General features: G+C 46.9%; 1 protein-coding gene across 1 annotated transcript in view; it reads right to left on the reverse strand.

The window, feature by feature from the left end:
- The window catches only part of LOC127490201 (uncharacterized), a 41,177-nt gene extending 15,770 nt beyond the window's left edge, over positions 1–25,407 (reverse strand). Inside the window, exons 1-2 of the mRNA XM_051842387.3 lie at positions 25,274–25,407; positions 3,745–3,832 (exon numbers count right to left, since the gene is read on the reverse strand). The gene's annotated coding sequence lies outside the window, so the exon portion shown is untranslated. The remainder of the gene's footprint in view (positions 1–3,744; positions 3,833–25,273) is intronic.
- Positions 25,408–25,470: the final 63 nt, after the last annotated feature.

Below are 25,470 nucleotides of genomic sequence, written 5' to 3' on the forward strand. Positions count from 1 at the left end.
ATTTTAGGCATGGAAAGCTGAGACACCCTTGAAAAAAAAAGAAGACCTAAATGGAAGATCTCTGCAAGTGAGATCCCAGTGGAAAGAACGGGGCCATCAAAGAAGGAGGTACCTTTCTCTGAAGGGAGGAGTGAACCTCCACTTTGACTATGACCCTGTCGGTATAAGATTGAAGTCGGCGAACTCAAAAGGCTTCCACAGCCTTGGCAACTCATGACAAGAGCCTAGGGAGATTACTGATGCCATAAACAAGAGTGTCAAATTGTTAGTTTGACCACAAGAGTCACTGTGTACTTACTTCTCAAGTGGGATCTGTCCTTAGTGTGTTGTCCAATGTGAAGTAATGCTATAACTAGTACTGAAACATTATTTTACACTCTGTGTTTCTGTGTGGGTGCAAAATGATGAAATCTTTAATTAATATATACTGAATTGATCTTCTGTATGTAAAGATAATTGAAAATGAATCTTGATGTGAATGGAATGGGAGAGGGAGCGGGAGATGGGAGGGGTGTGAGTGGGAGGCAAATTATGGGGGGGGAGCCATTGTAATCCATAAACTGTACTTTGAATATTTATATTTACTAAATAAAAGATAAAAAAAGACAGAATAGAGGCTTTTGAAAAGAACTTTGAAAAAAAAAAAAAGAAATCTACCAACAACAGATGCTGGCGAGGATGTGGGGGAAAAGGGACACTAACCCACTGTTGCTGGGAATGCAAACTGGTAAAGTCACTATGGGAGTCAGTCTGGAGATTCCTCAGAAACCTGAATATATCCCTACCATACCACCCAGCCATCCCACTCCTTGGAATTTACCCAAAGGAAATTAAATTGGCAAGTAAAAGAGCTGTCTGCACCTCAGGGTTTATTGCAGCTCAACTCACAGTAGCTAAGACCTGGAATCAACCTAAATGCCCATCAACAGAAGAGTGGATAAAGAGATTATGGGACATGTATTCTATAGAATACTATACAGCAGTAAAAAAACAATGAAATCTGGTCATTTGCAATAAAATGGAGGAATCTGGAGCACATCATGCTGAGTGAAATAAGCCAGTCCCAGAGGGACAAATATCATGTGTTCTCCCTGATCGGTGACAACTAACCAAGCACCATAAAGGAAACCTGTTGAAGTGAAATGGACACTATGTGAAAGAGTGACTTGATCGGCCCTTGTGCTGACTGTTGATGTACAACTTAATACTTTATCCCTTTTAGTATTTTTTTTTGTTCTACTTAATACTATTGGTTGAACTCTGTAATTAACACACAATTACTCTTAGATGTTCAAATTTAACTGAAAAGTGATCTCTGTTAAATTTAAGAGTGGGAATAATTGAGGGAGGAGATGTACAATTTGGGACATGCTGAAGCTGAATTGCCCCAAAGGTAGAGTTAGAAATGTGCCAGGGGATTCCAATTCAATTCCATCAAGATAGCATGTACCAATGCCATAGCACTAGTCAAAGTGATCAATTTCAGTTCACTATTGATCATACTGATAGGTCTAAGAGTCAAAGGGATCACAGAAAGAAGATAGTGTCTGCTAATACTAACTCATAGAATAAAAAAGGGAGAGAACGATCCAACATGGGAAGCGGGATACACAGTAGGTTCATAGAATGGCAGATGTCCTAAACAGCACTCTGGCCTCAGAATCAGCCCTTAAGGCATTCGGATTTGGCTGAAGAGCCCATGAGAGTATTTTAGGCATGGAAAGCCAAGACACTCTGGCAAAAAAAAAAAAAAAAAACAAAAAACAAAAACAAAAACAAAAACAAACACCTAAATGGAAGATCTCTGTGAGTGAGATCCCAGTAGAAAGAACGGGCCATCAAAGAAGGAGGTACCTTTCTCTGAAGGGAGGAGTGAACCTCCACTTTGACTATGACCTTGTCTGAATAAGATCGAAGTCGGTGAACTCAAAAGGCTTCCATAGCCTTGACAACTCATGACAAGAGCCTAGGGAGATTACGGTCGCCATAAACAAGAGTGTCAATTTGTTAAGTCAACAACAGGAGTCACTGTGCACTTACTCCTCATGTAGGATCTCTGTCCTTAATGTGTTGTTCAATGTGAATTAATGCTATAACCAGTACTCAAACAGTGTTTTACACTCTGTGTTTCTGTGTGGGTGCAAACTGTTGGAATCTTTACTTAATATATGCTAAATTGATCTTCTGTATATAAAGATAATTGAAAATGAATCTTGATGTGAATGGAATGGGAGAGGGAGCGGCAGTTGGGAAGGTTGTGGGCGGGAGAGAAGTTATGGGGGTGGGAAAAAGCCACTATAATCCATAAGCTGTACTTTGGAAATTTATATTTGCTAAATAAAAGTTTAAAAAAAGAAAAATACTCCCAGAAAGTAGCTTTGCCTATATTATCATCGTATTCCTCAAAGCTGGAACTACAGATAAGAAGATGGTAACACTTGAACAACAACAACAACAAAAAAGTTAGACTGGAATTCAAACTCTGGTACAAACATCTCTCTAATCATCCAGTTCTAACTTTTAGCATAAAAGTCTGTTGTACGTTTAAAATGGCACAATTACATCATTTTCTTTTATGCTTCAAACCTCTTGGAGACAAAACTGATAGGTTTTCTTGAAATATACGGGTGTAGACATTTCAAAATAAATTAAAAAACGGCTGCTTACTTGCAAAAAAATATATACACGCCGAACTCTCTGAAATGATGTTTAAAATTACTGAAAAAGAACTACAGGAAGCATCCGCCATTCCATCACCAGGGCATGCTTCTTGCAAATATGCAAGCCCCAGCAGGCTCCAGAAAGGTCCTCTTGTTTTAGACACATATACCATAGTATAGGATAGCATGTTCCTACTATATGTTTATACCGCACAGGATTTGAATACTATTCTGTATCCATGTTTGGCTCCACCTTTTCAAGCGTGAAACACACACTTTCAACGTCGCACTTTCCAACACCAATGATCAAATTATATCTCTGACTAAAACAGCAATGCCTCCTTAAGAGAATGATCTGAAGGGAATATGTCAAGTCCCACTATCAAATCCTCTCACCACACGCTGTGGCCCACTGCCCCAATGCCTTCTATCCAGCACTTCCATATAGGTTTGTGTATGGTTTTCTATCCAATTTTGTACCAGTGGGAATAGAATTGTCTTCTCTCCCAGCAGAGAGAAGGGTAGGTCACTAGATAGGTTGCTTGGTAAGTAGGCAGACGTTTACGTGGAGAGATAGATGTAGAGGGAAGTGGAAATATTTACATAGACAGAAATGCAGAGCTAGATTGATGGCCACTGACCGAGGACTGATATAGCCAAGACAGATGCACTTATACACACAGATAAATTTACAGGTCCTATCTAGAAGACCACGTGAACGCACAGAAGGATATAAAATGTATATAGACTAAAAGAAAAGGATAACTGCATGCAGAGACTGAGAAAAACAGATGGATACAGATTAGATACAGAAGGATGCACACAGAAGCAGAGATATCTGATTATAGTTGCATGCATGATAGTGAGCTGACAGGTATACAATAGAGGTAGGTGGATAGACACACAGTAGATAGAGAAGTAGGAGGGGCAGAGAGAGAATGGGGGAGAGAGAATGAAAGACGCAGAGAGAGAGAGAGAGAGAGAGAGAGAGAGAATGAGAGAGATAGAGAGACTCAGAGGTAGAAAACATGTATTTTTTGTGCCAACCAGGAACCCTGTGAAAGAAACAGAACGGCAACACCACCAAACCAAGATGTTGAAGTAACTCCACATTCCCTGGGGACCAGCGACTGGAAATGCATCCGGAATTGCAGGCTGCATCCAAACACCACCTGCCGAGTTAAAACAAAAGGAAGATACTATGAGTCTTGAGTGGGAACTGTGTAACATCTCAGTCAACTTCAGGGCACTAAGAATAAAATCCCCCAAAACAAGTGTTGATGATTTGGGGGCACAACTTGTGTTCTAGCCCATTAGCATTTTGCTCGAGGATCAAAGGGCCTATAATCAAATGGGCTTTTCTTTCTCCTGTCAACAGCCATGATGTAGGAAAAGTCATTGCGGAAGCTCCTAGCCCAGGTGGGCACTTCAAGCAATCTGGGGGAAAAGTTTCTGAAAAGCCAAAACCATCTCCCAACCCTCTGGAAGCTTTCTCCCAGTTGGGGTCATTGTGGAGGTGGTGCCCCACAGCATTGCTCGGGGGCAGGCGTCCTCTCATTCTCACCCCAACACTCCTCCCTGTGTGACGAGCTGTTGACCAGAGCTGCTTCTCAGCGGTCAGGGGTGTGACTTTAAACCTCCCTCAGCACACGCATTGCCCTGTGAGGACGAGCTGGCCGTGTGCCTCTCGGTGATAAAGGAGCACTCTGTAGAACCCCTTTGATGAAGAAAATGGATGCCTGCACCTTTCCATTGGCAGCAGAAAGCCGCAGAAGCGTACATACGAGTCTTTCTGTTTCGTTTTCTTTCTTAAGTTTTAAAGGTGTCACTGTGTTAGCGGGGTTTTGGAGACTGGGTGAGGATTTACATCTATGCATTGTCCTTGAAGTTTGGCCACTAATCTAATATCATACTTTAATAGAGGTCACACTTTCCTGGAGAATGCTTTTTCTGTTTTTCTTTTTTGTGCATACAAGTGATCTGTCAATGGTAAGGATCACAAGCATCAGCATCCTGAACTGCCCTCAGTTTTTTCGTAGGAGGAAAAGAGAATTCATTTTGACACCTTGCAAACCGTGAGCTACGACGTAAACAGACAGGCACCTTCACATTCAAGCGACGAGGGCACTGCCTCTCAAATTTCCTTGAACAACAAAGCAGCACCAGCAACCCTTCGGCAGGCACCTGCGACCCCCACCCCCATCGTCTACTACTCAGAGAAGGAATCGCAGGAGCGCCTCAGGCAAGGGCTGTGCAAACGTCCTGGTCTCTTATCCAGGCTTCTACTTGAAGACCAGCGTACAGACTCTCCCTTGCAAAGCACAGCCCCCTTGCACACAGTTCCCACTCAAAGGGGGGCTGTGCTTTGAAAGCAGACCCTGCTACCTGCCTCAGGGGAGACGAGACCTCCAGACCCCCATAGCTCCCATAAGCACGCACAGAGTACATTAGGCCTACGAAAGTAAGGGTCACCTCCTCGTTGCTGAGGATGAGAGCTCCGTAACCATTCACACCCTGGCCAGTGAATGAGGCGTGTCTTTTGGTTGGGGATCCACTGAGGAGCCCTCTGTCCTGCATGAGGACAGAGGGTTGTCGTGCCCACAAGGTGAGTCGGGTGCTGTGCACCCTGCAAACCCTATTGGGCAGATGCCAGGTGCTGTCCACGGGCCAAGGACCATGACTCTGGGCTCTAAGCCCACGATAGTGCGTTGCGTGTCCAATGGGAGGACTGAGGCAGAGCCTCGTGGGTGGGCACAGAGAAGACTCAGGTGAATTATGCAGCTTCTGGAAAACTGACACTCACCGGGAGGACAGTGCTACACGTACTTCCCTTAGCACAAGACAGACACAGAAACGCCAAAAAAGCATCCGGAGTGGTGAACAGAAACCTCACGATGTGGCTACACCACAGAGAGGAGCACGATCGACATGAGACATGAGGGTAGGCGCAACTTGTCAACTCTCGTGAAATATCAGGCAGAGGTCAGGCACGTGTGTGCATGTGCATGTCCATCTTACTGTATGAAGACTCGGGGGGCAGGGCCTGCAGAATCACACAGAGGTGAGCAAAAGGAAAGCAGGCTTGGCAAAGGCGTACCACAGAAACCAGGAACGGTGAGATTACACTTGACACTTTCTTGCAGGAATGTTTCATATTCCTGGCAAGACATGCTCATTATTAGAACTCGCAACCTGACACAGAGCAGCCATAGCCAACTGGAGGCCGAGAAGACAGAGGGGAAGCAACATTGGAAAATGATCCACAATAATGGAAAACACCACAAGGCACACTCCAGTCTGCCAGCACCCCATGGCTGTATGTGGCACTCACGGACACACGCGTGGCACATGGACACACAGAGGCACGACCGTACCTACCCATGTGGACAGCCATCAAGGGGGAAAACCGATGAAATGATCCCGAGGCCAGCACGGGGTGAGGCTGGAAAGAGAGGGCAACAAAGGGGGTCCGGTGTTGTGAGGGGCGGGTGCAGCCACGTCGGGAGAAAGGCGGGGAGGCACCGCAGCCAGCAAACCCATGGGCATGGAGGAGGAGACCCTAGGAGCGCGGGCCTGGACTTGAGGAAAGAGTCAGGCCCAGCTCCGTGAAGGCTCTGCAGGAGGCCACGGAAAGGGCTCATGATCCCCAAGACCCCTCCCAGCGATGACAGGGAGCTGTGAGCTGTGGACGGGGTAGTGGGATGGGAGAGGAGGGCCCGCTCGAAGCTGGGACCCTCAACCTCTCTGGAGAGTATACCAGCAATAATTCTGCAGGCACAGGTCTTTCTGTGGGCCACAGACAGAGCGCTGGGTGCCGAGGGCGGGGTGGGATGTCCACTACGGACTGCCTGTGTCCAGGGCAATCCCAGGCCGCTCGTCTCTGAAGAGTATAAATCGGAAGTAGCCCTTAGAGGACGGGAATCGAGGGTAAGGCACGTCCAGCTCACCTGCCTGCTGACCTCCTGCCCACAAGGAAGACTCTGACTGGCGGACGCTCTCAGGGAATCTTAAGGAAGGGGAAGGTGGGGCCGGCAGGGTCAGAGTGTCAGAATCAGGGAGCTTCGCGTGGCAGTAGGGCCTGGAGATTGGCCGGGCCTAAACGGTTACTTGGTCAAATGGAACCCTGGTTGTGGTCCCCAAGAACCTGTTCTGGGGACCAAGAGGTCTTGCTTTCCCAGTGCAGCATCTGAGCAGGCAGGAGGCACCCACCCTTCATTGGAAACAGCCCACCAGGGCAAGAGGTGGAATGAAGCAGCAGCTATAAAATCCCAGGTGTTTCTCGATCTGATAGACCCAAAAGAGTTTTGCAAAAAATGGAAACGGTCTCCCAGACATTTATGTATTTATTTCATTTATTTCCAAAAATAGGCATTTTTCCCATCAATGCTACATATGTGTGTGTGTGTGTATACACACACACACACACACACAAGTAGGCACAACAACTTTGCTAAACAAGTATTTTAAAAGTTCATTGCCTAAGTGTTTTTTTTTCAAAACCACTTGTTTCTATTTATTATCGTACTTTTTTCAAAAAGATCGATTTATTTGAAAGAGTTACAGAGAGAGGGAGAGACAGAGAGAGATTGATCTTCCATTCACTGGTTTGCTCACAGATGGCATAATTCTCAGGGCTGGGCCACGAGCTTCTTCCAGTACTCCCAGTGGTTGGAAGTGGCCCAAGCACTTAGGCCGTCTCTTCTGCTGCTTTCCTCAGGCCATTGACATGGAGCTGGGTCTGGAAGTAGAGCAGCCCAGAAGTGAACCAACACCTGTGTGGGACACAGGCCTCCCAAGCAGCAGCTTTACCCACTACGTCAAAACATCGGCTCCAAATCTTATTTCTTTCCCATAAGGTTTATTTTACTTATTTGAAAGGTGTAGTGACAGAGAGGGAGGGGCAGAAAAAGAGGTCTTCCATTGGCTGTGGTTCACTCCCCAAATGACCACAAATGCTGCTGGGGCTCAGCCAGGCTGAAGCCATGAGCTGGAACACCATGTGTGACTGTCACTCAAGTGGCAGGGTCTTAAGCATCAGGACATCTGCTGCTGCCTTCCCAGGGGCAGTAGCAAGAAGCTGGATCAGAAGCAGAGCAGCTGGGACACGAACCAGTGCTCCCAGATTGGATGGTAGCCTCCACAGGGCGGCTTAACCTGCCGTGCCACAAAGCGGGCCCCGACACACAGACTTTATGATGTTGGCCCGAGTTCTCTGATTCGGCAAAACCTGGCTCTCATTAACCGGCTGCCAGAGGCAGAGGTGTGGAGAAATGGGAGAAAGAGACAGAAAGTCCAGGAAGGCACAAAGTGTAATTTACTGAGGTGACTCAGGGGCAGAACCGGCGGCCAAGAGACATAAGATCTTCGCTCCACGAGGCAGGAGAGAAAGGATTTCCAAAGGCAAAGGAGGCTTACGGTGACCACGGTGCACCTGGACGTTCTCAGGAGGCAGTCATGCTCCAGGGCATCAGAGCAGAGCAGCAGGTTATCCTAACGGGTAACATCATGACCTCCAGGCTCACCTAAAGTGCGTGATGGTGGATATGACCGAGATGGCTGCAGCCATGTCAGGCTGGGTTCCCTACAAACTCCTATGTTTGCTACTTAAAAGCTGCTCACTGAAGAAAAATTCACGCAAGCTCAGATTTGCCCTTGGAAGTGTGCCATTCAGTGGCATTCAGTCACTTCAGAATCCTGGGACACCCTGACCTCCATCAATTCCCACCAGGTTCCCAGGAGTCCCACAGGAAATCTTGATTCCATCAAGCGGTCCTTTCTCATTCCCACCTCCCCCCAGTCCTTGAGTCCACCACACTGCTCTGCAACCTGACTGGACTACAAGAGTCAGGCTTCTGGGGCTGGTGCTGTGGCCCAGGAGCCTAATCCTCTGCCTGTGGTGCCGGCATTCCATATGGGTGCCAGTTTGTGTTCTGGCTGCTCCGCTTCCACTCCAGCTCTCTGCTAATCGCCTGGAAAAGCAGTGGAGGGTGGCCCAAGTCCTTGGGTCCCTGCTCACACATAAGAGACCTTGTGGAAGCTCCTGGCTCGTGGCTTCAGATCACCCCAGTTTGGCCACTGCTGGACATTTGGGCAGTCAATGCGCACATGGAAGACCTCTCTCTCTCTCTCTCTCTCTCTCTCTCTCTCTGTTTCTCCCTCTCACTGTCTGTAATTCTACCTCTCAAATAAATAAATAAAATCTTTTAAAAACAAGTCAGGCTTCCATGATTTTCCACAAACATACAGTCATAGAATCTTTACTCTCGGTGTCTGCCTCCTTTCACTTCAAATGATTTCAAGATACATCCAATTGTTGTAACACATGTCCGGACATTCTGTCTCATTTGTGGCTGCATCACATTCCATGGTGCAGACAGGCCCTATTTATTTTTTGTTAAGAATTTTATTTATTTATTTATTTGAGAGGAAGAGTTACAGAGAGGGGAGGTCTTTCATCTGCTGGTTCACTTCCCAAATGACCACCAAAGGCCGCAGCTGGGCCGATCCAAAGCCACAACCTGGGAGCTTCCTCTGCTTCTCCCATGAGGGTGCAGGTGTCCAACCACTTGAGCCATCTTCTTTTTTTTAAAAAAAAGATTTATTTGAAATACAGTTACAGAGAGAGGTAGAGACAGAGAGAGGGGTACTCCATTCGCTGGCTCACTCCCCAGATGGCTATAATGGCTGGAGCTGTGCTGATCCAAAGCCAGGAGCCAGGAGCTTCCTCCGGGTCTCTCACGCGGGTGCAGGGGCTGAAGGACTTGGGTCATCCCCCACTGCCTTCCCAGACCATAGCAGAGAGCTGGGTCCGAAGAGGAGCAGCTGGGGCTAGAACCTGGAGCCCATATGGAATGCTGGCGCCTCAGGCCAGGGCTTTAACTAGCTGCGCCACAGCACCAGCCCCAGGGCCATTTTCTACTTCTTTCTCAGGCACTAGCAGAGAGCTGGTTCAGAAGAGGGGCATCCAGGACACGAATCGGCACCCGTATGGAGGCCGCAGCCACAGGCAAAGGCTCAGCGCACTACACCACAGAGCTGGCCTACTGTATATGGGTTAATCTCTACACCAAATGGGGAAATGTTGGCATGTTTCCACTTGACCCTTGGGAAGTGCTTCTGTGAACATGCAGAAAAACTCACGGAGGGGGCCAGCGTGGTGGAATAGGGGGATAAACCATCACCTGCACTGGCATCCCACATGAGCAACGGTTTGAGTTCCAGCAGCTCCCCTCCCAATGCAGCTCCATGCTAATGTCCTGGGAAAGCAGCAGAGGATGGCCAAGTGCTTGGGCCCTTGCACCCACGTGGGAGACCGGGATGGAGTTCTTGGCACTTGGTTTCAGCCTGCTCTAGCCCTGGCTGTTGTGGCCATTTGGGTAGTGAGGCATCAGATGGAAGCGCTCTCTCCCTCCTTCCCTCCCTCCCTCCCCCCTCCCCCGCCATTCAAACAAATACACTTGAAAAAAATACCAGAAACACGTATTGGCTTGAACACCCCTTCATAACTTCTTTTGTACAAGCTTAGGCGTGGAAAGTGTTATGTTAATTTCATGCTTGATGTTTGGGGGAGCTACCAGACTGTCCTGTGCAGAAGTTGCCTCATTCTGAAGTCCCAGCAGCAATGCGTAAAGCTCACAACTTCACCACATCGTCATTTTCTTGTTTCCACAGGGAAAGGCATTAAGCGCTGAACTGTGGCTGACTTGCATGTCCCTGATGTGTAAAGATGTGAGCATGTTTTCTGTGCTCCTTACACCCTAGCTGATGCATGGACCAGCCTCTGCTTCTTGCTGGAACCACCCTTTCCATCCTCACTCAGCTGTCGAGCTCCTCCTCATACCTCAAGACCCATCACCAATACTTCTTCTGGTGAGAAATGCTCTAAAGGCCAGACACTCACCAGGAGTCCACTGAGACTAGGGACAAGGAAATGAAGCATGAACCATGCAGGCTGTCAAACGGCCTTGGCAAATCTTAACACCAACACTCTGGTAAGATCAGTGAGAAAGTGCTTTGTCATTAGCATGGGTCATTAGAGCGAGGAACTGGGCAATGAACTGACTGCAAGGCCAGCCATTCACAATGTGCTCTACTAGGCACGAGCATGGAGACAAGTCATGGAATCTCGTCGTTCCACGGGGAGTTATCTGTAGATCATCTGTTGGAGCACATGTTACCATCTCCTGATATTCCCAATAATCAGCTCTGTCAGTAGCTGCATGCCAACGTGACATAGAGATCAATCTCCAGAAACGGGTGTCACAAAATAGGCAAATGGGAGGTAATCTTGGGTGAAGGCCACCCTAGGAAACCACATTCAATCATGCAAAGACACAACGAACGGTCTGTAACGTAGGAGCAGATCCTGTCCTTGGATAAGAATTGGAAGATGTCAATTTGGCTTTCCTGCCAAACTTCAACATGTATGTGGGGAATGAGCCCACCTGAGACCAACCACCCACCAAAGGATCGCTTCAGATACATGAAGGCAGCAGAAAGCAAGGTGTGTGTTGAAACCCGGTCTCAAGAGTGGTGGCCAGCAGGTGGAAGCAGGTGGCACTCTTCACAAGTTACATTCCTTGTATCCCTAGGACGTGGAGATCCCTTCCCCCAGTTCCTCACTGGTTGAGCAAATTTGGAGGCACAATCTAAACACAATACAATGCCTAAACACAGGGCAGAGAGGCAATGGAGGTTGGGTATTGCTGAGCACGTGGTACAGAGGAAGGGGAGTTTACACTGCATTGCTAGCCAAATTTTTAAGATTTATTTATTTGAAAGGCAGAGTTACACACAGAGAGAAGGAAAGGCAGAGGGATAGTTCTTCCATCTGCTGGTTCACTCCCCAATTGGCACAACACCCGGAATTGCGCCTATCCCAAGCCAGGAGCCAGGAGTTTCTTCAAGGTCTCCCATGTGGGTGCAGGGGCCCAAGGACTAGGGCCATCTTCTTCTGCTTTCCCAGGCCAAAGAATAGAGCTGGATCAGAAGTGGAGCAGCTGGGACTTGAACCGCCGCCTGTATGGAAAGCCAGCACTGCAGATGGCAGCTTTACCCACTATGCCACGCTTCCGGCGCCAACCCGGTCATATTTTTCTTCAGAGGCTGTTTTTTTTTTTTTTTTCTCCACTCTCTACCCGTCATGAGGAGAATGGGTGCCAGTGTGTATGGCAGTCCCACTGAACTTCTGAGTCCTCCATGACCCCCTTTTGCACTGTTGATGTAAAATGACTCCCATTGCCTGAATCGAGATTTTCTACCAGACTCAGTCTAAGTTTAACTTGTTCTAAGATTACTGTAATAACATTCCACACAGTGGCTGTTCTAAGAGGCAAAGTGAGAGAGATTTTCTATAAACACAAGCAAATATTCTAATCTCCCAATTTTAGGCACCTTGTGAAGTCTACCCCGATACCTTGGAATGGTCTCAATCTGGGGGCCTTTGCCCCAGCAGCCGATTTTCTTCTTATTATTATTTACCTTCCAACAAGTTACACAGCCTGCGCACATCTGTTTAGCGACAGTATAGATTCCCATACAGCCATGGTCTCTCAGTATTGTGCCACACAAGGCCTAGGGCCCCAATGGCTCCCTTTGAGTTATATGGCCATCAATTTCCTCTTCATTGGTTTACTGGTCACTTCTCTCCCGTTAAGGAGTAGTCATTCCCCTCATTAGGAGCCTCTACTTAAACTAACTCCTTTTTGTCGTTGGAGGATTGGGCTTCATACTATCGGAGTGGCTTGGGATTAAATAGTATAATTTAATCTTTTATTGATAAAGCCTATTGAGCAGCTTCATCAGCTAGCCTATTTCCAACAGCTTCAAGGGGGTTCCCTTTTTAGTGGCCATTTACATGGAACATTGTCATTTCAGCAGAGAGCAAATGACTCTCTAGGACCTGTGTAATCATTTCTCTGTGAATCAGTTCTTTCCCTTGCTATTGAAAAGCCCCCTTTCTGTCCACATTTTTCCAGAAGTGTGTACCACACCATAAGTATCCCGGAGGGGCATGCAAATATTCCCTTCCTGGCTCTCAAAAAGCTTTAGAGCCCAATTAAGCAGGTGCAACCCACCAGATGTCTGAGCAGGCCAGCTGTTGGGCAATCTGTCCCTTTCACATACTGAACAGCTATCACCATCAATGGCTGCACAAACACTGTGTCGTTTTTCCTCTATTCCTAGGGATGACCCATCCACAAACAGCCTCATTACCTCATGTAACAGGGTATCTCTAATAACCGGTCTAACTTTGTTTTCATATTCTACAATGTATAAACAGTCATGCTAGGTCTTGTTGGGTCAGTTTCTCCCCTCCATAGAAATCCGGGGTTTGTGTAGGCATCTCCTGCTAAGGTCACCTCTTAAGGCCCATGTGCACCCATGTGGGAGACCTGGAGGAAGCTCCTGGCTTCAGATAAGCGCAGCTCCATCCGCTGTGGCCAACTGGGGAGTGAACGAGCGGATGGAAGACATTTCTCTCTCTCTCTCTCTCTCTCTCTGCCTTTCCTTCTCTCTGTGTAACTCTTTCAAGAAAAATACATAAATCTTTAAGGAAAAAAGAAGAACTAGGTCACCTCTTTCCAAAAGGATGCTTTCATATTTTAGGATACTGGATATGTCAAGGAAATTTAACTTTTTGGCTTAAGATACTTCCGACCTGATGTGGGGTGCTCATCGTGAGTGCTCTCCGGAAAGTTAATTTTTGGCTTTCTTCCACCAGTAAGGCAGTGGCAGCCACTGCTTTCACATCCATCCACATTTCGGGCCATCCTTTAGAGACATGATCAAGTAGTTCAGATACAAAGGCCACACAGGCTGTCTTTTTCCTCCCCAACTCTGGGTAAGCACTCCAAGAGGTGCACCCTCATCTACTGTGACAAAGAGGTGAACAGGTTTTTCCAGCGAGGGAGGGGCTAGGATAGGGGCTGTCATCGGGGCCTGCTTGAATGCGTTTACTGTGTGACCCTCCTCTGTGGACCATTCTAAGGGTCAGAACTTTCCTCCAAAAGTTTGTAATAATGACTTTTTGTCCTTTGAGTGTAAGAATCAGCCCATAGTTGGCAATACCCTGTTAGGTCTAGCGGCTTTCTCAGCTTCCATTTGGTTTTAGGCAAGCAGAGGTGTACAATACCGATTTTCTCCTGGGATTGATTCAGCACTTCCCTTCACGATCAGATGCCCCAGATATTTTACTTCCTTTTCTACAAATTGAAGCTTATGCCTGGAAACACGTAGGCTCCTATCTGCCAAGAAGTTAAGTAGATCCCTGGTGGCTACTGACACCTCGATCCTAACATCAGGATGGTCATCTACATAGTCCAACAGCTAGAGCTCAGGTGCAGGGAGACACCAGCTTGCAAGGAATTGCTCCAATTTTTTTTCCAAAACATGACCAAATAAGTTGGATGTCTCAGTGAAACCTTAGGGTCATACGTCTATCTGTATTGCTGTTTTCTTCCTGTATGGGGATTTTCCTATTTAAAAGCAAAGAGGTCTGTACTCTCTTGAGTCTAGCGGGCAGGCCCAGAAAGTATACGTTAGAGCAACCACACTAAACCACTTGTGTTCATGAGGAATTTTACTGAGGGAGGTGTAAGGATTTGGCACCACGATGTTCATAGCGTGCAAACCCTGTACTAATCTATAAGACCCATTGTATCTTTACCTGAAGAACTGGAGTGTTATATGGGGACAACTCAGAGTTCTAACAGTCCGTCTTTAATGAAAACCTCTACTGTGGGTTGTAGCCCTTTCTTCCTTCATTGGAAAGAGGGTATTGTCTTTTATGAACTATCTCCTTTGGTACTGGAGTTTAATTTTCAGAGGTGTAATTTTTAACTATCTTTCCCACCTCCTCCCCCCCAACATTTCCCCTTTCATCGGTACTTAGGGGTCAATGGGTTTTTCTTCCCTTTCTCTAAGGAAATCTATCAGGATTCGTAGCTGTCCATAATCCACTCTGAGGCCCAGTCCTAATTTAGCAGTTAGATCTGCGCTGAGCAGGTTAGTTCCCACCTCTGGAACATATAGGAAGGTAACTTCAATTTCTCCTGACCTTATTTGAACTTCTGGTTTTTTTTTTTTAATACTGGGACTTGAAATACTCCCCTTTTTTTCACCAGACACTGTAATTTTTTGGGATAAGTTTGTGCCCTTTGGTTGACAAGCAAGGAAGGATCAGGCTGAAACCCACCAGGAATATTAAGTCTTCCCCTTGAAGTCCCACTTTTAAATTTACCAAGGGTTTCAGGTGAGACCTGTGATAAAGGAACCCCTGACCTCCCCCCTCCCCCACCTTGGTTCTCATCTAAGTTCATGATGGAATCATCTTTTTCTAACTCGGGACAATTCCTTTTTTTAAAACTTTTATTTAATAAATATAAATTTCCAAAATACAACGTTTGGATTATAGCGGCATTTTCCCCCCATAACCACCCTCCCACCCACAAGCATCCCATCTCCCACTCCCTCTCCCATCCCATTCTTCATCAAGATTCATTTTCAATTATCTTTATGTACAGAAGATCAATTTAGTATATACTAAGTAAAGATTTCAACAGTTTGCACCCACACAGAAACACAAAGTATAAAGTACTGTTTGAGTACTAGTTATACCGTTAATTCACATAGTACAACACATTAAGGACAGAGATCCTACATGGGGAGTAAGTGCACAGTGACTCCTGTTGTTGATTTAACGACTGACACTCTTATTTATGACGTCAGTAATCACCTGAAGCTCTTGTCATGAGCTGCCAAGGCTACAGAAGCCTCCTGAGTTTGCCAACTCCAATCTTATTTAGACAAGGCCATAGTCAAAGTGGAAGCTCTCTCCTCCCTTCAGAGAAAGGTACCTCCTTCTTTGATGGCCCGTTCTTTCTGCTGGGATCTCACTCACAGAGATCTTTCATTTAGTTTTTTTTTTTTTTTTTTTTTGGCCAGTGTCTTGGCTTTCCATGCCTAAAATACTCTCGTGGGCTTTTCAGCCAGATCCAAATGCCTTAAGGGCTGATTCTGAGGCCAGAGTGCTGTTTAGGACATCTGCCATTCTATGAACGTGCTGTGTATCCTGCTTCCCATGTTGGATCGTTCTCTCTTTTCATCAGTATTAGCAGGCACTAGTCTTGTTTATGTGATCCCTCTGACACTTAATCCTATCATTATGATCAATTATGAACTGAAACTGATCACTTTGACTAGTGAGATGGCATTGGTACATGCCACCTTGATGGGATTGAATTGGAATCCCCTGGCACATTTCTAAATCTACCATTAGGGTAAATCCGATTGAGCATGTGCCGAACTGTGCATTTCCTCCCTCTCTTATTCCCACTCTTATATTTCACGGGATCATTTTCAGTTAATTTTTTTTGACAGGCGGAGTGGACAGTGAAAGAGAGAGACACAGAGAGAGGTCTTCCTTTGCCGTTGGTTCACCCTCCAATGGCCGCCGCGGCCGGCGCGTTGCGGCCGGCGCACCGCACTGATCCGAAGTCAGGAGCCAGGTGCTTCTCCTGGTCTCCCACGCGGGTGCAGGGCCCATGGGCTTGGGCCATCCTCCACTGCATAGCCGGGCCACAGCAGAGAGCTGGCCTGGAAGAGGGGCAACCGGGACAGAATCCGGCACCCCAACCGGGACTAGAACCTGGTGTGCCGGCGCCACAGGCAGAGGATTAGCCTGTTGAGCTACGGCGCCAGCCTTTCAGTTAAATTTAAACACCTACGAATAATCGTGTGTTAATGAAAGAGTTCAACCAATGGTACTAAGTAGAACAAACAAATACTAAAAGGAAGAAAATAGTAAGTTGTTGCTCGACAATCAGGACAAGGGCTTTTCAAGCCATTATTTCTCATAGTTTCTATTTCACTTCAACAGGTTTCCTTTTAGGTGCTCTGTTAGTTGTCACCGATCAGGGAGAACATATGATATTGGGACAATTCCTTTTGAAATGTACTAGCTCTACACCATTGTAGCACCTAGCTGCTCTAGAGTGTATTCATCAGTTCTAGCAGCTACTCCTCCATTCTTTATAGCATGCTGGCCACGGTGAGCTTCCATTACCCTATGAGGACCTTTTCTCAAGTCTCTTGTCCACTGTGCCTTCCACTGTAAATATCATGCCTTTTGCCTCTTGGTTTTGATTTCCTCCTCCCTGATTACAAAGACTTTTTGAGCTTCCCTCAGTAATGCTTCAGTTGATTCTTCATTCCAATCATCTCCTGGCTCTCCTTCCCTCACTGGTTGCTCCTCTCAGACTCTATTTTGAGGTGTATAGGAGGTAAGGGATCTCAGGATTTAGTCCTGGAGTCCCTTTCCTTACCTTTTATAGAAGAAACTTGGGAGTGGAGGCTAACAGAATGGAACTTGGGTTTCTCATCGAGCAGAGAGAATAATCTCTCTGCTCCTGGGAAGACGAGGCTCGACCGTGTACATGCAAAACTAGAGGCTGGCATACCCAGCCCTCGTCTGAACCAGATTTAGGGCAGAACACTGGAAGCCTTAACATTGGATGTGCTGGCCAAATGCAACAGCAGTATTTAACCATCTTCTTATTTTTGCCTCTGGTCCAAGGGGTATCCCTTCAGAATCCAAACATCCTCCACAAAGGACTTTCTTGGGGGACTGCTGAAGAGAGCTTTCTGTGCTCTCTCTTCCATAGCTCTAGAAATTAGTTTCTTGTTTTGGGCTTGGCACAGTCAATCCACACAATGTGGATGTGTACTGTGTGTGGAGGTCCCTTTGAAAGCCTTCTGATGTGCTCACCCCCCACCCTTTCAGACATATCTCACACACCCTGAGATTTGTGCTTGCTTCTCAGCTACATTCTAGGGACACACATTTGACCCAGAAAATGCCCTACCACCAGGACATTACTTATAAAGTACAATTTTTCCTACCTTGTTTCTACATATGGAGTGAGCTGGTGGCCCATAGTGCTTGCTTTCATTTCTCCCAGTGTGTCTGTTGCTTTGCCTTTGGCCAATCAGCCTCGAATTTGTCTACAGCTTCCACGGGGATTGAGAACCCAGGCAGAGCAGGCTGCCCAAAACTGGGTGGGACATGTCTCTCCACCCTCTCGGAGCCCCAACTCCACGTAGGCACAGATTCCAGATGAGCCCCCACGTTGTGGGTCATGAAGCTACCTGAGACCACATACCCACCAAAGGATGGCCTCAGACACAGGAAGGAAGCAGAAAGCAGGGCGGTTATTGAAATCTTATCTATGTTGGCCACTGTGGGCTAACCACTGGCATCGGTCACATTGGAAGAGAGGACGTGAGGGTGGGATTACCCCAACAGGAGTGATCACAGCCTCTCCCCTGCTGACAACGGAGGAGATCTACCATGCCCAACTTGGTGTCACCCTGAATTCTTGCACCACCCTTCAGCATTGTACAGTGCTCCCTGAAAGAGCAGATACCCCACTAAATCACAGAGGCATAGCTCCAAGTTAAAATCTACCAGGAGAGTAAATCCAACAAGTATGTCCACAAATGCATCATAACAATCCCCAGAAATGCAAGGAACAAGAACAAGGAAGACAGCATGACTCCCACAAAGTAATGTGACAACACTTCAATATTAGGAATCTGAAGACGGCTTGATGAAATGCCTGAACAGAAATTAAAAGAAGGATCATAGGACTAGTGAGAAGAAAATCAATGAGAAGAAATCCATGTATGACATGGTTGAAAAATTTTCCCTTGGGATAGAGCGTCCAAAGGGGGCACAAAATGAAATAGTTGGAATGAAAAAATTCAGTATTTCATATAAAATAGATGTGGAAAGCCTTAACAACAGAATTGGTGAGGCAGAAGAAAGAACATCTGAGTTAAAGACACACTTTTAGAAATATATGTCAGAAGGAAGAGGAGGAAGAGCAGAGGGAAGAGAAGGAGAAGAAGAAGTTAGGAAAATTGAAAACAGTGTTTGAGATTTATGGGATACCATCAAGCAACCCAACATATGGGTCTTAGGAGTTCCTGGAGGTGTGAAGAGAGAGAATGGATTAGAAGGCCTATTCCATGAAAGAATAACAGAAAACTTGCCAAATTTGGTTAAAGTAAGGGACATCCAAGTACATGAAGCACACAGAACTCCTAATAGACATGAGCAGAAAAAAATGTTCACCATGGCCCATTGTAGTCGAACTTTCAACAGTAAAGCATAAAGAAAAGATTCTGAAATGTGCATGAGGGAAGCAACAGATTACCTTCAAAGGATCTCCAATTAGACTGACAGCTGATTTCTGATCAGAAACCCTGTAGACTAGGACAGAGAATGGAGAGACACAGTCCAAATCTAAGGGAAAAAAACTGTCAACCCAGAATACTGTACCCTGCGACACCCTCATTTATGAAGGAAGGCGAAACAAAGACTTTCTGTAACAAACAGAAATTCAAAGAACACGTCACTACTCGTCCTGCCTTACATAAGATGCTTAAGGATGTGCTACACGCAAAAACACAGAACTACAGTCATCACTGTGAAAGAAGGTGAAAGCAGAAAAATCTCCTAGCAAAAGCAGAAAGAAAGCCGAGGCAAACAATAGGGATATTTATGGGAAAATGGCAAGGCCAAGTCACTACTTATCAATGGTAAACTTGAAAGTGAACAGCCTAAATTCCCCAATTAGAAGATACAGACTGGCTGAATGGATTCAAAAACAAGACCCATCTATGTGTTGCCCATAAGAAACACATCTCACCAACAAAGACACAGGTAGACAGAAAGTAAGGCATGGAAAATATATCCCATGGTAAGGGAAAGCAAAAACGAGCATGAGCAGTCAACCTCACATCAGACACAATAGACTTAACACAAAAACTGTTAAAAGAGACAAGTGTACTATGTAATGATTAAGGGGTCACTTCAACAGGAAGATGTGACTATAATAAGTGTATATGCACCCAATGCCAGGGCACCTGGCTATTTAAAGAAAATGTTAATGGATCTAAAGAGAGACATAGACTCCAATACAAGAGTAATCAGGGACTTAAACGCTCCACTTTCCTCAATGGGCAGATCAACTAGATTAAAAAAAACTGGAAATCATACCACGTATCATCTCTGACCACAGTGGAATGAAGCTGGAAATGAACGACTTAAGAATCTCTAAAAAATACGCAAATGTATGGAGACGGAACAACAACCTGCTGAATGAAGAGTGGGTCGTAGAAGGCATCAAAAGGGAAACAAAACTATTCCTGAGAATGAATGAAGATGCAAATGCCACGTATCAAAGTTTACAGGATACAGAAAAAGCGGTGTTAAGAGGGAAATTTACAGCAATTATTGCCTACATCAAGAAATTGTAAAGGTATCAAAAAATGAGCTGTCAGTGAGTCTCAAAGACCTAGAAAAACAACAAACCAAACCCAACATTAGTAGGAGGAAACAAGTAATTAAACGTCAAAAAGAAATAAACAAAATTAAAACAAACAAAAAAAAACAATAGCTATGACATGGATACATCCCAGATGTCCTTTAACTGATGACTGGATAAGGAAATTGTGGTGTGTGTGTGTGTGTGTGCGCGTTTGTGTGTGTGTGCGCGTGTGTGTGCGTGCGTGCGTGTTTTTATTATGGAATACTATCCAGCTATAAAAATGAGTTGAATCCCGTCTCTTGCAACAAAATGTATGCAGTTGGAGATCCTTATGCTTAGTGCAGTGAGATAAGCCAGTCCCCAAAAGACCAATACCATACTTGAAATTTATCCACCTTACAAAATTAAAAAGAAAATACCACCTGGAGACCCTCTTTAAAATGCTGGTCTCACATCTGCACCAACAGGGTTAAATGGGTAAACCTTGGGTCGAGCAAAGGATCCTGAATGTTGATATCTCCCTTCCCCGTCTGCAAACCTTGTTTTCAGAAACTCTGATGTAAATGGTAAAGGTGGCAATGGGCATATACGAACATGTTGAGAGAAACAGTGAGTTGTACAGCGAGGAGAGAACTGAGCCAAACGGAGTCCCATGAAACTCTCAGCATGTCAGGGCCACTTGGGAGGTGGGGTTAACCAAGATACTGACAGACTCACAGAGTGCAAAGAGGAGCGCAGAAGCAACACGTAGTTATGGAGGACAAAGGAGACAGGAGGAAAGCAACGAGAAGAAGTACAGTAGTCAACTGTGTTGACCACTGCTGGGAATCAGTAAAGGGGGGGCCAGAGTACGTTCATCTGGTATAGCCCCATGGAGGTCACCAGTGACTTCAGGATGGATACAGGATGGGTAAAATTAGCCTAAGTTTGTTGAGGTTCCTCAGTTTTCAAAGAGATGTATTTATTTTATTGGAAAGTCAGAGTTACACAGAGAGAGAAGGAGAGGTAGAAAGAGAGAGCGAGAAAGAGAAAGAGAGAGAGGTCAAGAGAGAGAGAGAGAGAGAGAGAGAGAGAGAGGTCTCCCATCTACTGGTTCACACCCAATTGGCCACAATGGTCAGAACTGTGCCGATCCGAAGCCAGGAGCCAGGAGCTGCTTCTGGGTCTGCAACGCGGGTGCAGGGATCAAGGACTTGGTCCATTCTCTACTGCTTTCCCAGGCCACAGCACAGAGCTGGATCGGAAGTGGAGCCGCTGGGACTTGAACCAGTGCCCACGTGGGATGCCCGCACCACAGGCCGTGGCTTTACTTGGTATGCCACAGCACCTACTCCAAGGTTCCTCATTTTTTAAAATGATTTATTTATCCTATTTGAAATCCGTTTTGAAATCTATTTGAAAGTCTATTAGAAATCTATTTGAGTTACACACAGAGAGAAGGAGACACAGAGAAAGAGAGAGGTCTTGCATCTACTGCTTCACTCCCCATCTGGCCACACTGGTCGAAACTCCTCTGATCCGAAGCCAGGAACCTGGCGCTTCTTCCGGGTCTCCCTCATGGGTGCATGGGCCCAAGGACTTGGGCCATCTTCTACTGTCTTCCCAGGTCATATCAGAGAGATGATCAGAAGTAGAGAAACTGGGACTTGAATATCACGCCCATGTGGGATGCAGGCACTGCCGGCAGCAGCTTTACTCACTATGCCAAAGTGCTGGACCTAAAGGATGCTTTCTCTGACATACCGTTATTCCCAGAATCCCGGTTTCCACTTACATTTGAGTGGACTGATTCATCTCCCAATGTAACTGAGTAGTATACTTGGGATAGTCCTTTCTCAAGGCTTTAGAGATAGTCCTCACTTGTTTGGTAATGCTCTTGCAAAGGAACACAGGGAACTCCAACTGACGACCGAAGCCATTCTCCAAAACGCAGATGACATTCGCACTTGCAGGTCCACCCACGAGGACTCAGATAAAAGTAAAACCTAGATCTTAAACTCCTTAGGGAGACAATGACACGTTTCCCCAACCAAAGCTCAGATTTCCAAACAAGAATTAAACTGCTTAGGACATATTATGAGCCCAGGAAGACGTGCTCTTTCACTGAAGGTTCAGGAAGGTACTGTGCATGGAGCCACCAAAGATAAACAGCTAAGGACGTTCCAGGGAATGGGGGTGGGGGGTGGATTTTGTAGGATATGGATTCTAGGATTTGGTTGACAGCCAAATCTATCTAGGAGACTATTTAAATGGTCCTGACACAGACACTCTTCACTGGGCAGAGGAGCAACCAGTGGGTTTTCCGGAAGGGATTCAAGAACTTGTAGGCACTAGGAATAAATATCTCGGACAAGTGGGTCTCTCTCTTTGCGCAGAGAAACGGGGAATAGCGTTGGGTGCACTCACTCGGAGGCTGAGTCCACTTTTGTGGCCAGTGACCTACTTTTCTAAGTAACCAGATCGGGTGTCGTCAGTATGGCCTGCATGCCTAAGGGCAGTCACTGCCACAGCACTTCTAGCTAATTAAGGTCTTTATGAACTCTGGCAAAGCTCTGATCTCCCTACTCAAATAATGAAAAATCCTGATAGATGCACACAGCTTGGAATACCCCGTATCTTAACTGCCTATTGCCTGTGGCAACCTAACCCAGACTTCAGGCCAGATTTTACACCAAATCCTCAAGTCTCAGAATGCCCTTCCTAAGGTAGTCATGAACCACTGACTAGCACAAGAATACATACTGGTACAACAAAGTGGAGCACGTGCAGTGATTAATGGGCTGTGTCACATTTACGCCAACAGAAACCTCAGAATCACGGTCTGATCTATTGTCCATTGACCTGCTCAGGATGAGAACAGCACCTAAGGCTGCCCTTAAACTGAGCACGTTTGAAACGCTACATTGAAGACCCTTTTCAATTCTGAGGTTCTCTTTGATCCCAGTACTCAGAAAAAGCATGTTGCCAAAGTAGGACAGGCACTAGAGGCTCTGAAAGAGTATGGGAACAGAAACTACCCCGGGACAAGTCCCCAAAAGTCACAAGCTGCCAAGCTCCCCAGGAGTGCTCATTCTGTTAAAAACTTGGAAGGGATGAACCACTTCTGACCAAATTACAGCCTACACGGAAGGGACCTTCCAAGGCGCTACTCAGCGCTCCCACTGCAGTTAAGATACAGGGTATTCCAAGCTGGGTACATCTGTCAGGATTTAACCTTTTACTTGTTGAATCTTCGTAAGTGTACATAAGATAAGCCTTCCTACCCTTGTGGGCCAACTGAAGACCTCAACTACTCTTCAAAAAGTTAAAGCATACGTAAAATCATTTCGTTTGGTCACCTCAAGGCCAGTGCACACTGTGGGAGACACGTCTTTCCTCCATCTTCTCATTTCTTTGTTACAGGCAGGAAAACTCCCTGGTGTGCTCGTCTCACAAGAGGAGATCCAGCTGTGTCTCATGAAGCTGCTTTCAAAAACTGTCTATTGCCTGTGGCGACCTAGCCCAGACTTCAGGCCAGATTTTACACCAAATACTCAAGTCTCAGAATGCTATACCTAAGGTATCGTGGACAACTGACTAGCCCTAGAATACATACTGGTACAACAAAGTGGAACGTGTGCGGTGATTAATGGACTGTGTCACATTTACTCTAAGGGCAGTCTGTTTACTGAGAGAGACAATTGAAAAACTTTACCACCAGGCTTGGTTCCATACTTTGGGTAAGGAAAGCCTATTAGTCCCCACTATTTGGGAAACAATAAATGCTCCCTTTCTTAAGAGGATCCCACCTATGGTCTGTCTTTCCAATTATGCTCGTGCTGAGTGACCAAAGTAATGATGACCATGCAGGGGCCACACCACTGGCACAAGCAGACAGAGATCTTCTGCCTCTTCACATAGACGCACTAGATTAGACAGGCAAGATTTCCACTCCCAGGATACGAAAGGTCCATGACCCCGACCAGTACAAAGTAACTCTAGAAGATGGATCATCATTCTTCAGCATCCCCTCAAGATCAAGGGACAGAATTCTCCAAGGGGAGGGAGGAGATGGCATGATGTAACTAGGCAGTTATTCGACGTTTAGGCGAGCTGTAACTCTTGTACCCTTGCAAAGCAGTGTCTGTCTCTTGAACTGGCAGCTTGATACGCTCACCCTCCCAGGGCGCACCTGTGGCATCCTCCACCGGGGTGCACGCTAAGACTCCACCTCATCTGTGTACCTGATGGGGGGTACCACACTGCACCTCAGAAACAAGTGGCAGAGGGGGAGGAGGCAGCATGGGGGGCGGTGGGGGGGGCAGGAGGCAGAAGGAGGAGGAGAGAGGCCAAAGGGGGGCGGAACAAGGAGGGGGGCTGGTGAGGGAGGCATGGGGAGGCAGTGGGAGGTGGGTGCGGGGGTAGTCGTGGGAGAGCGGGTAAGCCGTGGTTGAAAAGGGGAAGGGGGCAGGCGGGTGCGGGAGGGGTGGCTGGGGCTGGATGGAGGAAAGCCCGTGGCTGAGCAACTATGCTCAGAGGTGTGGCTCTTGTTTCCCCCCTTAGTTGCCGCAGACCATGGTTAGGAGGTGGGGGAGCAAGGTGGAGCAAGCAGGGAGTGGGCCAACGGGAGGAAGTCCTAGGTGCAGGAGCAGGCAAGGGGAGGTGCGGGGGAGGCAGGGTAGGAAGGGAGAAGGGTGGCGGGTGAGGGGAGTCCTGGGGTGCAGGCAGTCCTGCGGGGAGGGCGGGTGGAAAGGCTGGTGGGAGGAAAGATGGAGGGACGGCCAGAAGGACTGGCAGGAGGAAAGACGGGGCAGGCGGAGGGTGGAAAGTGCTGATGGGAAGAATGGGGGTGGGGGGGGCAGAATGGAGGGCCGGAGGAAAGATGCGAGGTTGGGAAGTGCCGGCGGAGGGACTGAGGACAGATGAGAGGCGGTGGGGGGTATGGGAAGGGCTGGCGGTAGGAGGGGAGGCTCGCTTTCTACAGCTGAACACGCTCAGGTGGCCGCTCTTGTTTTCTTCGCCTTTCACCACAGGCCACCCAACAAAGTACACTTTCTCCCGTTCTAGGGCAATACTTTGGCCCGCTCATGACGGGTTTTTCTGTGAGGGGTGATGCACAATCACAAGACGATGGGTATTTATTCCTCGACCGCTAAATAAATACGCCATTCGTATCTGCGCACGTTACCACTCTCTGGTTAGTATTTGCGCACGTCTCTAGTCTCCCCTAAGTATTTTTAGCTTGGCAGGAGACATGACCCCCAGGAACCCCGTTCAGAGATGAATATAATCGTTGCCCACCTCAAAAGGATGGAGTAGGAACAGGAATGGGCCGCTGTCCGTGGCGCTGGGTTAGGCACGGTGTCCGCGGCAGGCCACGAGGCCGGCATTGCCGCGCCATCGTCCAGGAACAGGAAGTGCCGGAAAACGACGGCAGCGTCAGAACGCCAAGCGTCACCCCCTCGTGCAGAGGGGGTTTCCGCGAGGCAGAAGGGGCG

The sequence above is a fragment of the Oryctolagus cuniculus genome, chromosome X, assembly GCF_051225735.1.
Source record: "Oryctolagus cuniculus isolate XC-2025 breed Fujian yellow rabbit chromosome X, ASM5122573v1, whole genome shotgun sequence".
Lineage (NCBI taxonomy): Eukaryota > Metazoa > Chordata > Mammalia > Lagomorpha > Leporidae > Oryctolagus > Oryctolagus cuniculus.